Genomic DNA, 15,787 nt, shown 5'->3' on the forward strand with positions numbered 1-15,787 from the left:
GTGGATTAAAAATCCCATGCCTCGATTGGGATCCGAACCCAGTATCTACCAGTCTGTAGACCGATGGCTTAACCATGACGCCACTGAGGCCGGTTTATTAAGGGAGAGCCCTCCCTAAAAAAATAGTAGTCACATGATCATCTCGACAAAATATATTCTGACATAAAAATTGTATTGAACACTATGGAGTAATTAATGGTGGTGTGTAACCTATACCATACACAACCCGTCAAAGACTGGCATATAAAAAGTACTCAATGACAGGCAGCTGTAAAATAATCTTAGTCCAACAGATCTTGTCATTTAAGGGGAGCTATCATTCTATATCAAGGAGAATAATGTTTAGCTCCCCTTAGCATGTGAATTTACATGGTATCAATATGGTCATATCTTAAATAGCTCCAATTAATCTAAGTTTGGGGAGCAATTAATCACTCTCCTCAAAAAACTATTCCAGCTAAAATAAACAGAGGCAATAACAAGAATGTTGAAAACATTTAAGTTATTTATTTTGTATCTGCTTCATGCAAAACAATTGTAGGAAACAAATTCAATCTCTCACCAAAAAAACACAAAACCCTGAAAATATGGCACAACCATTTCCTAAATATGAATAATCTTTGTTAAATACAAAAAAGAAAAAAAGAAACCCAAAGAAAATAATATTAACAGATAATATCGTGGAACAGTCTATGTATTATTTCCGCAAAACATATATGGTAGTGATTACAAAAAGAAAAAATCAATGTATAAAATGGAAATTTAGACAGAACAGACATCAAGTACAAAAACAGTGGGGGTTTTAACTATCGACACCCAAGCTGGTCATGTGCAAAACTTCCATGTTCTACATTGCATACTTTTTCAGTTATTCACCTTCAGGAAGTGGAATTGTTTTTTTAATGACCCTATATAAATAAAGCAAGAACTGAAAATGCATATTTTCATGTATTTTGTATCCACTGACCAAACATCAATGATGCATTTCTGACAAAGCTGCTCAATTTCAACAAATGAAAATATCTCATCAGATAACGAATTTACATATATGAAAGTACATGTATAACATACCTTTTTATTTACATTGCTAAATTAGAGCATAACATTTGTTAAGACTGCATAAATAAAATAAAGGATTTGCATGGATTTGTCTTGTCTTGTGTGTGTATGTGCGTGAGTGTGGTGTGCAAGTGTGCGAGTGTGTGTGTGGTGTGCAAGTGTGTGTGTAAGCGTGCGTGTGTGTGTGTGCATGTGTGTGTGCATGCACTCTTCTTTATGTTTGTGCAGACAGCCACAACTTGTTTTCTTAATTAAATATGTTGAGACAGTTAGAATTAAAACCAAGTGATCAGACATTCAATATAAAGTAAGATACACAGAGGCTTAAAAACGTGCTTGGCCTACTAAATGATATCCACAATTAAGTATTTTGTGATGGAGCAGTACTCGTTAATTTCAATGTTGATGCAGTGCTCATATATGCAAGCCTTTTAACCTACATCAGATTACAGATTACATCAATATATATTGGTGCTGAATATTTATTACTTTGTTATACAATCCAAAAAGTAATAAGTAATCATTTGACAAAGGTTTCCTAGGTTTAAGCTATTCTATGACAGGTGAGTTTGTAGGAAATGTACACTACCAGTTCATGGGTGTGGTGGGGTAGAACAACAATAGAAGGAAATGTTGTATTTAACAACGCACTCAACACATTTTATTTACGGTTATATGGCATTGGACATATGGTTAAGGACCACACAGATATTGAGAGAGGAAACCCAGTGTCGCCACTTCATGAGCTACTTTTTCGATTAACAGCAAGGGATCTTTTATATGCACCATCCCACAGACCGACAGGGGTACAACAATAGAAGTCATATACAATCAAATCTAAAACCGTCCATACCTTTTATCACAAAAATGGTTTACTTGTCACCTACTTGTTACAAATGCACAGATTTAACTAAATAACATTTTATAACAAAACGTGGGAATACAAAAGTTTTAACAGTGAAATCCTGTCTAAAAATGTTTAAAAATTACTTTTTAAATATAACACTGAAACCACAATAACAATTTTACCAACGTAAATGCTAATTACGTTGGAATAATAAAGACACTTATGGGTAAGATGTAGAAAAATACAGAAAGAAAACCAGAAACTTACACAAAAACAAAAACCAATAAAACCCTAACAAAACCCCTCCACCCCCCACCCCACCCTCCCCCCCAAAAAAAATCATCAATAAAAACAACCCACAACCTGTAAGCTACATATTACAATAGCTGGTATGCCGAATAGTAGATTGAAACATCCATTGTATCATATCTATTGTCAAATGAAAATGATATGACTTAAAACCAAGTTTATAATAAGAAATGGTTTTAAAAAATCAACTTGGCCAGTCAGCTAATAGTTGAACAAATATTTAATATACATTTTAATGTTTTACAAATATAAAAGAAAATTGCAATGAAATTATGAAAAATGGGGTTGGTCAAAATGGTAAATGACAAGAAAACTGGTGAACTATGATGAAACAAAAAATGCTGTCAAAATAATGAACAAGAATAACAAAGTCATGATGGCTCGCAAAATAAATCTATCCACAAAGCGTAGAATTTTTAAAAAACAACAAGCAGCGATTAATACTACCACACCCACACCCAACACCCCTCACTCACACATTTCACAAATACTCCGTAATATTTGAGTAGAACATATTCCGAAATAACCACATCCATACAATTAGTTAAGCAACATTTTCACCAACAGCCAATCACAAATAGTGGCCACTTATGCTGAGCAATCACGCCAATGTCCTAACTGCCACTTTTTAGTCTCCCAAAGTAGACAGTTCCGCATCAAAGTTTGAGGTGCACTGTCAAATATTTACGGAATAGAAACAGCTGTGTCTGTGACTGGTAGTGATTGGTAGTAATATGTGACATTGATTATTTGTGCAAATACTATTATCCATTACAATAAAGAAATACTTTTGTTATACAGTTGTTATGCAGTATATATCAGAGGTTGAAACTAATGCGGCGTACCCCCAAAAATGGAACTGCAATTTTCAGCAAAAATGACGGTTGCTATTAAAAACATTAATTAAATCTCTTAAAAATGGTATGTGACACCCCCCCCCCCCCATTGTCTTGCAGGTAGATTAGATGTGAGGTGCCACATGTTTTATTGCTGTACTTCCTGGGTGTGTTGATACGCTGCTTATATCAGTTTTATTAGTAAACGTTAACATTATCGGCAACAGCAATTGATTTGATGTATTACAACCAAGTACAGTGAAACCTCTCAAGACTGGATCCTCTGTAAACCACAATTCTCTCAAAACCGGATGTTTTACAGAGTCCATGTTTTAAAAACCAATACAGAACTTAACCTCTCTAAACCGGATCCCTCATAAAACCGGACATTCGTCTTGGTCCCAAGGGTGTCCGATTTAGAGGCGTTTCACTGTAGTATGATGCAAAACACAAATATCTGTATTAAGTAGACACCAGTCTTAAACAGCTGTATTTTGATACTGTTTGTGGATGCTTAACATAATTTATAAAGTTGACTCAAGTTGTATTTTTTCATGGTATCATTTGTTGGGATTAAGAATACAAAAGATCATTTCCATAGACTGCACATCTCCCCAACCACACACACACACACACACACACACACAATCACAATCCTAAACATTAAACTGAGGCAGTCTGATTTCAACTAAATGTTTATGCCTGCAGTGGTATTATTGCAAGCAAGTATTTAATGATAAAATAGACTACTGTGATGGCTGCATACACACCCCAAATTATAAAAGGTCCAAATTTAGATGATGCTTTTTCTTTTTTTTTCCATTGTTGGTCCCATCATGAGGAATTCGCACCCCCCCCCCACCAATTAAAAACATCTGCATACTGTATTCTAGCTACCTATATATTTGAGCATAATTTAAAGTAATATACAATTTATCTTTTCACAATATTGCTTTTAGATTACAAATAAATAAACATTAAACATATCACAGTTCACTGAAATAAGCATGTAGTGAAATGCAATATATTGATCAATGATGTAACAATTCCACATCGCTCCAAGGTCACAATTGATTAATTCTTATCTTTGAACCAGTTAGAAGCATTGGATTACCTTTGTTACAGTAGCACTATACACGTACGTCATCCCACCTATAGTCAATTTAAAACACAAAATATATAAAACTAAGATGATCTATCAAAATACAATAGTGTGGTGACCTTTAACCCGGCTGCCCACGAGTTGCTAGTACAAACCGCCGTAATCCCCTATGATCTGACCAAGTGCCGATGGTGCGATGAGTGGTGTCAAACCGCCGTTCAGCTGGAAGCCCATGTAGCTAAAGCACACGATCAGATGTCCATACAGTTCATGTGTTGACTATGCGGCAGAAAGGACCCTAAAGCTCATGGTGCAACCATCCACAACAGTCTGTGTACAGGTGTCCGTAAATGTAGAACGACGGGTCACAACGAGTGTGATCTCTGCAAACAAACATTTAAAACACAGAGTGGACTAAGCCAGCATAAAAAGCATCGCCACCCACTTGCCAGGAACATGGAAAGGATACAGGCAAAATTGAACGAGGTCTTGGTGAAAAAGGCCCGGAGAAGAGCGGCAACAGTGGGAGAACGTGCTGTCTGGTCAGAAGCATAAATCGAGCAACTGCGCGTCCTCTGTATTAAATACAAGGACGAAAAGAGAATCAACATGTGCATTGTTGCGGAACTGCTAACAAAAACAAATAAACAAATATCTAGCCTACGTATGGTAGAAAAAGCAAGGGCCACAGTGGTGGAAAAAAGGACGAAAGCACAATGTAAAAAAGAAAGGTACTGGCCGAACCTTGATTCTCGTGGGACCACCGAAAAATCAGACGCACTGGATCCCAGACTGTTTGCTCTATGGCTGAAGGATGACAACGCAGATTGCCTTTCAGCTGTAGAAATACTTGCGGAAGCGATTAAAAGTGCCGAAGTGGGCAATAAGATGGATGAACTGATAAAAAGCCTTACCGAAACATGGACAGCTGATGAGAGGACCAGAAACAAGGGTAACAAGTCGAGCAAAATTACCCGAAAGAAAAATCAAGCGAAGGCCATTGAATTTAGGCGTGTACAACAGCTGTACGCGTCAGACCGAAAGAAACTCGCAACAGAGATCCTTGATGGCAAGTGTGAAAACACGTGTCCAGTAGAGGTGGATGAGATTGAGGCCACCTACTTAGAACGATTCGGCTGTGTAAGTCAGGACGTCGATCTGTGGCCAAGCATGGTGCCGACAATTCGGAAACGTTAAAACCTTTCATGGTAAAAGAGGTGATGAAAGCACTGTCGTGCATGAAACAGGACACAGCCTGTGGACCCGACATGGTAACGGTGGGTACTCTTCGTCAGAGTATAAACAGCCCCATCTTGGCGACAATCTTAAACATCTTCCTCCTGACTGGCAAAGTGAATAAACTGATCCAAGGCAAACACAGCATCTTGTTCCCAAAAGGCGGAGACACATCTGACCTTGGCAATTGGAGACCATTAACAATTACATCAGTAGTGCTCTGTCTATTCACCAAATTGTTGGCAGCCCAGTTGGAGAAATCAATCTCTCTCAACCTGAGGCAAAGAGGCTTCATTCATGATGGAGGCTCTGGGTGCGCTGACAACGTTCAGTGCCTGGACCAGCTGGTCCACAATGCAAAGACGTCCGGCAAACCTATTGCGGTCGCCTTACTCGACCTGGCAAAGGCGTTCGACACTGTGTCCCACAAGCACATTCGGAAGGGACTACAACGCCAAGGCATCACAGGACACTTCGTGCAGCTGGTGGATGAGCTGTATGAGGGAAAACAAACAAATGTAAATGGAGTCATATTTCTTGATTTCAAAAAAGCTTTTGATGTTGTGGACCATTCAATTCTGATTGAAAAGTTAAACATTTATGGCTGCAAAGGGAATTTTCTTAACTTGTTCCAACCTTATTTAAGTAACAGAACACAGCAAGTCACTATAGGAATGGCAACATCAGAACCTTAGTCCATTATTTATGGTGTTCCACAGGGTTCAATACTAGGACCTCTTCTCTTTATACTGTACATAAATGATCTTCCACTATACATTGAACATTGTTCCACAAGTATGTATGCAGATGATTCAACAATGTTCATGTCAGGGAAAACTGTTACTCAAATTCAAGATAAACTACAGCAAGATCTGAATAGTGTAGAAAAATGGTGTTCCTATAATAAAATGTTCATAAACACAAAAAAGACCAAATATATGACTATAAGAACAAGACAAAAAGTTACAATCCAAAATGATATTTCTCTTACAATAAATTCAGAACGTCTGCAACACACTGATTGTGAAAAACTTTTAGGAATCAAAGTTGATAATAATTTTAAATGAACAAATCAGGTTAAACATTTGTGTTCCTTGATCTCAAAACGTCTATCTTTTATTGAAAATCATTAGGTATTTAAATTTAGATGCAAGAAAACTTTTCCACAATGGGTATATTTTACCACTGCTGTGTAATTTGGGGAAACTGTAATCAGCATGGATTAGAACTTTTACTAAAACTGCAAAAGAGAGCTGCAAGGATATTAGATGTAGATCCTATTACTCCATCTGCCCTACTATTTAAACAGTTAAAATGGATGACAATGGAAACACGAATCCACCATCACAAATGTGTACAAATTTATAAATGTCTATGCAATGAAGCCCCAAACCATCTGTCAAACTTATTAATATATGTTGGAGAAAACAATCCCTACAACCTTCGAAACAGAGGATAGAAATCTGTTAATTCCAAAAGCTAAAATGTCTTTATTTAAACATGCTTTCAGTTACTCTGGACCAGTACTTTCAAATCAATTACCTAAAGCTATCTGATCATCGCAAAATACTGCTGTTTTTAAATATAGACAAGATATATTTTCTAAAATAATATCATTTGTACATATATTTATTGCCATATATGTATTTTCTATTTGTTCATAAATGTATGTATTGTAATTCTGTATTGTTTGTACCTGAGGGCCTCAGCGAAGATTAGCTTTTGCTAACTGTGTTACCCTCACTAAATAAAGAATTTATTATTATTATTATTATTATTATTACTTATGGATTTTCTGTTATTTAATTATTTTTTTTTAGCTCAATGTAGTATGAACAAACACAAAAAACTAAACGAAAGAAAGCTAAAAAGTGTGAATCTGTAAAAGTTCACACAAAAGTTTGGCATGTTTTTGTTCTTTTTCATGCCTCACTGAACATAAAAGAAATAATTCTTATAACAAAATTTGAAACATACTTATCAGTAGCACAAAACAAGTTCATATTTTATTTTTAACTCAATAATATGATGGCATCAAGATGCTCTAGCTAGACCAATGTGGTGTGTAAATTTTAAACTAACGATTGTATCAGACATTTATTTGTGGTCTGTTAAACAGTGTATTGTATTATAGTTTAGTTCATAGTTAAGTTTATTTTATTTAAGAACACCACTTAAGTTTATTTTATTTAAGAACACCACTAGAGCAAATTGATTTATTGATCATCAGCAACTGGATGTTAAACATTTGGTAATTCTGACAGAGGAAACCAACTACATTTTTCCTTTGGTAGCAAAGTATCTTTTATATGCACCATCTCACAGGACAGCACATATCACAGCTTTTGATACACCAGTCGTGGAGCACTGGCTGGAACAAGAAAGAGCCCAGTGGGGTCACAGAAAGGGATCAATCCTAAACAGACACTGCGAGTGCTTTTACCACTAGGCTACATCTTGCCCGGTTTACTTCATTGATTACAAGGAAAGGAAAGGGCCTTGTAAGTTGGATAATTTATGCACCATCCTTTTGTATATTATATGCAATAAAATATGTTTCAAACAAACAAGGAAAAGAAAAGAAAGAATATTTGTTCCATTTTAAACTATGGCTATTTGGTGTCTTAACAAATAGTTATTACGACTTGTTTTATATCGAGGAAGCCACTGCTGCCAAATAGGCTACTCCTATTGAAAAGCAGAAAGAGATATTTTATAAACACTTTGTAATAGAAAAAACAGTGCATACTACAGGTTGGGACAGGGAAAAGCAATACATGTCCACCAGAGTGAAGCGATGTGTATCCACTGAGTGGAGTGTTTTAGTACCAAACATGTTGTAGCTTACCAGACTGATTTCACATCGAGTTTTTATAAAACTTTAAGACACATTGTTTTTAATCCTTGCCTATTTTTATAAGAAAAAGTGACTCATTCTACAAAAATACTGGATACATAAAAGGATATTCTCGTAAAAATGAAAAAAAAACACAAGAGAAGGTAAAAAATTTAAAACTGAAGATGGAAAAGAGACAGCAACTTTCAAGGCAACAGTAAATGTTCCATTAGTGAAAAGGACGGCCAAATTCTTTTAAATATTCCAAATATCTAGATGAATGCAATGAGGCGATGACATCCCTACTGTGGATGGTGTGGTGTTGAAATATTTGTTTTATTATGCACTTAAAGAGTGTTAAGAAGAATGCATCTATATTACATTAGAGATGTAGGTATAAAGTTATTAAAGAAAACATGCCAGGTGACTTATATTTGGCACCAGCCATTAAAAATTGTAAATTGAATCAGCTAAAAAAAATTTTTTTAAAGAATTTACTTACTTAAAATTTCTCCATAAAAAAAAGATAGAGCGGAAATTGTCATGCATCACACGCTCTGAAGCCTTACATTTAAGCATTAGTCAGTACCACTCACAAAGAAATGAAGAGCTTTTTCAAATATTAGTGTTTGTTCGCAAAACATTTTATCAATTTGAGCCATTGGTAAATGAAGAAAGACACGTATTTACTTACAACAGTGATACTGAGGAACCCCTGCGCGTGCTGTAACCTCACCGTGGTGCAGGGGTGTAACATTCTCTTTGAGAATGGCCAATACAGCACAATTGAAATTTTGAATAAAAGTCAGCATCTATCTGTGATATTTGTATTTTTGCACAGTTCTTTACACTGTTTTTATTTAAATCTTGAATTTTTATATTGATGTTGATCATCACTTTATTGTTTGCATTACCATAGTTTGATACCCAATAGACGATGTATTTGTCATACTGGGGTGTCGTTAAACATTCATTCATTCATTCATACTGAGGAAGAAATGACAGCGAGCCGGAGGGTGGAGAAATCAATGGTGCCAGACGAGACGGCAGACTTGGCGATCTTGGCTGTTAAGATGCGGGCGGTAATGGCTATTAGTACGATTACCTACATTCTGTTTATACTGCTTGTAAGTGATTTTAGTCTTACGTTTGTCATTTAGTATACTTATATTATTTTTGTTTAAGTTGAAGATTAAATTAATACGCGACATCAGCGTCGGTTGTCAGAATCTTCAAACTGTGTCCAACTGCTTATAGTACCTTTTTTTATACTATGCAGTCTATGGAGTTTAGTTTTTAGCAGATTGTTTTCTAAATTGCACAAAAATTGTCTTTTTTTGTTATTTCCAAAACACTTCTCTGTTCTTACGTCAAACCAAACTGAGTTTATAATTTTGTTTTTTGGGGAGATAGTCTTCCCCCACCCCCTTTGTTTCCCCACCCCTTCATTTGTTAATCTGGTTGTTGCTTTCGTTAGGTTTATTTTATTTTAAAACTTATCACCATTTCATTTAAATTAAACAGTGGCTCATGCATTCATAGTATGGGTTGCCTCCCCATATAAAGAAAGAAAGAAGTGTTTTATTTAACGACGCACTCAACACATTTTATTTACGGTTATATGGCATCAGACATATAGTTAAGGACCACACAGATTTTGAGAGGAAACCCGCTGTCGCCACTACATGGGCTACTCTCCCCACCCTGTCCCCGCCAATGAAACGTACGCCAGTGATTAGCCAGTACTACAGAGAGGAGTCATAAGAATCCCATGACCCCCACCCACCAATCTATTTGAAGGGTCCTTTTTAAATACAATGTACATGTATTTTTAATTCATCATTCACAATATAACACTAAATTTTCCTGCTAACGCATCAGTCTCCAAAACATCATGACCGACACATGCAATACTATTACATTACAAGTGTGATTTGTAGGAATTATTTTGCTTGTGGGTTTCAAATGTTTAGGCTTAAATTACTTTATATTAAAAAAATATACCACAGATAACAACATACTATTTGTCACAAGTCAAGGTTGGTAATTATATATTTATTTTAATTTTAATGGTTGAGTTTGTTTAGAAAAGAGGCAAGTCTATCTTTATTTTAGTCTGTGTGTAATATGGACATTTCACTAAAGCAAGGGAGTACTGATGATCAGGAAGGGTATGGTGCATGTGCGTATTGTTTGAGGCATTCTTACTACATTGCCGATATTCGCTAGCTAATGAAAAACGAGTTGGTTTAGTGTACAAGGTATAAAAATGCAAGGAGAAAAATAGAGGAGAGGACATTAAACAATCCGTCTGTCTAAATTGCTCCAATCACCTTCAACTTTTGATGAGCAGTTAAATTTTTTGTTTGGCCTTAATTTTGACCAGACATGGTTATTTTCAACTTTACTAATTTTTATTCCAAATTCCGCCTACCTCAAACTTACCCTTCCCCCTCCTGTCCCAGAATTGGTCAAGTCTGGAGAGAGACACTTATCTGATTCACTAATATCAAAACCTATATTAGCTCGGCCATTTACCTTTCGACCGACCATTCAAAATTGCACCAAATTCCCTCAATCAAAATTGCGCACCCTTTTTTCTTTGGCATTTAACTGCTCCATTCAAATTCCATAGCACCATCACCACCACCCCCACCTGCCTGCTACCGATTTGATCGGGCTGCTGGTGCTCCCTTGCACCTGCCAGTGCAGGCGGTCCCTCCTCTCCCCTCCCCCCACCTTTCCTGTCATGGACGGAGGAGCCGGCCAAGGCCAGCTCTTGTGCCCACGACAGGCGTGCGCTACAACAGCTTGTGCACGTAAAACCCTATGACATGACATCAAGAGACTTATCTGAAAAGGGGTTACATGGGTTATACGTAACAGTGAGTAGATATTATATTTTCTTGTGTATATGGTTTTGACAAAGTTGTTAGTCAATGTAAGTCATTTAGGTGGTGGAATTATTTGTACAGTTGGTGCATTTTGTATAACAGAATGACAGTGTTCGAGATTAACTAACGGTATCCTGATATCCCAGGGATACCAGAACTTAATTTTGGATACCAGACTTCAAGAACCCAGTATCCCGGTTCTAGGGCATTTCCCCCCTGGTAAATTCTCCCCTTCAATACTTAAATTGACAGTTTTAACAGACACTAAAATGCAAGTGCAAGGCGAAAATTAAAGTTTTATGTGGGGACATTGTTGGTTATGTTAACGAACATACACATGCTCCAGTGGTAGGCAGGCCTGAAGCATTGAAAGTCAGAGCTGACATGAAAGACAGGCATTTTCTCCTACATGACAGTGGCCCAGGTGAAGAACCACGTATGCTAATATATGTCACTCAACGTAATTTACAAATCCTATCCACAGCCCGTCATTGGTTAATGGATGGAACTTAAAATCGTGCCAGAACTTTTCTTCCAGTTATATACCATCCATGCACTCTGTGGATCACAGTCTATTCCTTGTGTCTACGGACTTCTACCCAACAAAAGTCAAGTAACGTACGTCATTTCTTCAGAAACTCAAAGAAGCAGATGCAACTCTTAATCCAGATACCTTAACAACAGATTATGAAGTGGCAACAATCAATGCGCTGCAAGAAGTTTTTTCCCCCCGACACCCATGTACATGGCTGTTTGTACCATTTATCCCAGTGTGTGTACCGCAGAATTCAGGCAAATGGACTACAAGAAAGTTACACAACAGATAATGAGCGGTCTTTACAGATTAGGATGATTCCTGCATTGGCATTTGTGCCAGTTGCCGATGTACCTGCCACATTTGAACTTATACAAGAAGATCTCCCAGAGGAACTGCAGCCAATTCTTGATTACTTTGAAGATACAGTTATTGGTCGAGCTAGACGCTGTGGTAGGAGAGAACCAAGATTTCAACATTCCATGTGGAACTGCCATGACAGAGTTGGAGATGGATTGCCATGCACTAACAACCACTGCGAGGGGTGGCACCGCAGGATGTCAACAATTGTTGGAGCATATCACCCAAACATCTGGGTGTTCCTTGATGTTTTAAAGAAGGAGCAGTCCCAGACAGAAGTAGCCATGACACAAGCACTGGCCGGCGAAGATGGACCACCACAACGCCGCCAGTACAGGGATGTCACCAAACGACTAGAGAATCTCGTCAATGATTATGACAACAGACGTGTGTTGCTTTTCTTACGTGAAATTGCCCACAATCTGCAGATGTAATCCCACTGTTCAGTTAAATAAAATACAATTTTGATCACTAATAGTATTTCTTTATAATAGGGGGGAAATGACGGGGGGGGGGGGGGGGGGGGAGAGAAATGACCTAGGGGGGGAAATACCAGGGGGGAAATGACCGGGGGGGGGGGGGGGGGAAGAGAGAGAGAGAGAGAGAGAGAGAAATGCCCTGGTATGCAGTATCCCACCGGGATACCATATAATGTTGTTGTTTTTATCAATACTGAGTTTTTATTTTTCGCTGAAACAATGAAAGTCTTCATTTACTGGTGAAGCAATAGACTGGGAACCGCTAAGTCGCTATTGTTTTGTTGGACATTTCCTCCCTTCAAATTTTATTTGAGATATTGATTCCACATCTGCAGAAAATTGATACAGGTAGGTTTTATCATTAGTAATGTCAGAAACACTTATTGATTACTGCTAAATATTAATTTATGTCAGTATTATGCAAAAATGGATACAGAAAATCTTTTTACAGATTTCGTTTTATTGCGAATTTCACGAATTCCGCGATTTTGATTGCGGCATAGCAATAGACCGGGAACGAGAACAGTGTCGTCTAGGTTTGTTATGATGTTATTTTTGAATTTCATTTAAGTGGGATACTAAATTCTCAGGTGGGATACCAGATTTTGAAATGTTAGTATCCAACTGGGATACTGCCCAACTTTTTTAATCTCGAACACTGAATGATAGCATACATCTTTATAGAGTTTGTTTAAAATTATGATAGGGGATATATTACTGCAGTAACCATTGAGGTGACTGTCTGATGCCCGAGTTTGAGGACGTCTTCCCTAATTGTGCTAGACGGTTGATGGGAACTTAACGTCGTCGTCATGGATGACAACTTTAACGTTGTCGGAGTGGATGACAGTATTAGTGTATATATGTAATTTGAGAGATATGAATGAACGCGAATGAATGGACTAACCCTATGCTTGTGTGGTTGTGGTATGTGTATGTGGGGTTATGTGCTATTAATAAAACTGTATGTTTAAAACGGTTTGTGTGTTGGTGGTCCTTTTAGCTATCAGGTCGTGACACTATTTTGAAAATGTTGAAATGATTTTAGTGAACCACTATTTAAATTCTGTAGTTATATATTTATCACAAATGCAAGAATAAACACTAGATAAAATTACTGCATACTGTGCTTACCCATTTTAATTTTATCTCTTAAAATATTAATAATTTAAAAAATGACATTATACATAGAACAATAAATTTATGTTACATACATTTTTAAACATTGTTCCTGAAGACCGTGAAATGACTGTTAGCTGCAGATCCATAGCGGAATCTAGAGACAAAAATATTATAGTCTGGACAGCATTACATGGGGGGGGGGGGGGGAGAAAGTGTTTTGTTTAACGACACCACTAGAGCACATTGATTTATTAATAATTGGCTATTGGATGTAAAACAGTAATTTTGACCGTCTTAGAGGAAACCAGCTACATTTTTCCATTAGTAGCAATCAGGATAGCACATACCACGGTTTTTGATATACCAGTCGTGGTGCACTGGCTAGAATGAAAACCAGCCCAAAGGGCTCACTGACGAGGCATTCCAGAGGATGTCAGCTGGATGTTCACTGGTCTGGATGTTCACTGGTCTGGATGAACTGGACCAGTAATTTTGCAATGATTTCAAATTGTAATAAAATATGTGAATGCTTATAACTTGTTATATCTAGATGTGTTTTACACTCTTCACAATTATATTTACGTGGTATCAATTCAAACCAGATGAAATTACTGAAGGCGAAGCATTTTCTGTTGTGTAACTTTTATATGTGTGGTGAAGTGTACCTATACAATGTATTACAAGCAGAATTTCTTATTATATACTATGAGCCTTTGGGACAGAGTGATAACATTTTTGTTTTACTACGCTACTCACAAGACTACATTAAATATTTTAATTTAAGAAGAAATTCTCAAAATTAATTGTCTCGGCTACCATAAACTGATTCAGTGAATAAATAAATAAATAATCTGTGATGTATTAGGATTAATCTAGTTAATAACATTTTTAAAAATTAATAAATTATATATATACATATATACTATGACAGTTTAAAACGAAGTTCAGAAAATGAAGACAAGGTTTGGCAACCATACAAAAGATTCACCTTTCACAAGGAAACGCATCGTTTATTAGTCTGATGTTTTCGCAACATCTACCCCCCAATAAAACCCAACCCACTAACCTATCAAAATTGTTAACAATAACTATACATTTTATAATAAATATGTGACAATTTTCACTCACTGGCAAGTTCTGACATTTTTTCTTACATAATAAACTTTTAGATTAAAGAGATCGATAATATACTTATGGAAAGAAATAAAGGATCACTGCCTGCACAAAAATCAGTTCATATTGTCAAAAGTTGACTGGGAACATATAGGCAGCACATTATACACTCAAGACATTCAATCCCACATTACAACTTGGTATGAAATACAGCCATTACTACGCTAGTTGTGAATTAAATTTGATGTGTTCCCTTATTTCTTTCTATCAGTATAGATTACCGAGTAGCTGACTTTTACATAAAACACAGGTATCAAGACAGCCGAAAAAAATATTCATTAAAATTAGACCGATAGGTAACATCAGGTTCGACTGTACAACAAATATAATGGTTAAATTCTCAAACTAAACTAAGTGTCAAGACTACCAACTGCCATGACAAAGTTGGTCAACTTTGTGCTCTCATGACTTCTAAGACTGTCCAGTTGCTAGGATTAGTGCTCTTACAACTTGATTCTAGTAATATACAACTATGACCAATTAGTTAATCCGAGTGTGTCCGGAGTTGGGGAAATTCCAATTCAACTATTGAGTTGGCCAACTTCGTCATGACAGTTGATAGAAGCCTAGCATGAAGGTTTATTGCTATGATCTGTACTGGTGAAGCAACACCATTTGTACTCTGATATGAGATCTTGATATGTACAGTTTTATACATAATATGTGCTAAGAAGTCCGATATCTGAATGAGTATATTAAAAATAAATTTAAATTTAAGCATATTATTCATTTGCTGAGATCCTCAACTTGGTACATAATCACAATTTTCATTTTCTCACCATTTTAAATATCAATAATTTCACACAACATTAAGGTAAAAATAACCAGTAAATTTAGATTCAACAAAAATATATTACTATTTTTTAGATTAAAATTGTTTCTAATATATATACACAACAGGAAGACTTGTAAAAGAGCAAATTCAACCAACAAAATTCACATCAATGAATGAATGAATGAATGAATGTTTAACGACACCCCAGCACAAAAAATACATCG

The sequence above is a fragment of the Gigantopelta aegis genome, chromosome 8 (genome assembly GCF_016097555.1).
Source record: "Gigantopelta aegis isolate Gae_Host chromosome 8, Gae_host_genome, whole genome shotgun sequence".
NCBI classification, from domain to species: Eukaryota; Metazoa; Mollusca; class Gastropoda; order Neomphalida; family Peltospiridae; genus Gigantopelta; species Gigantopelta aegis.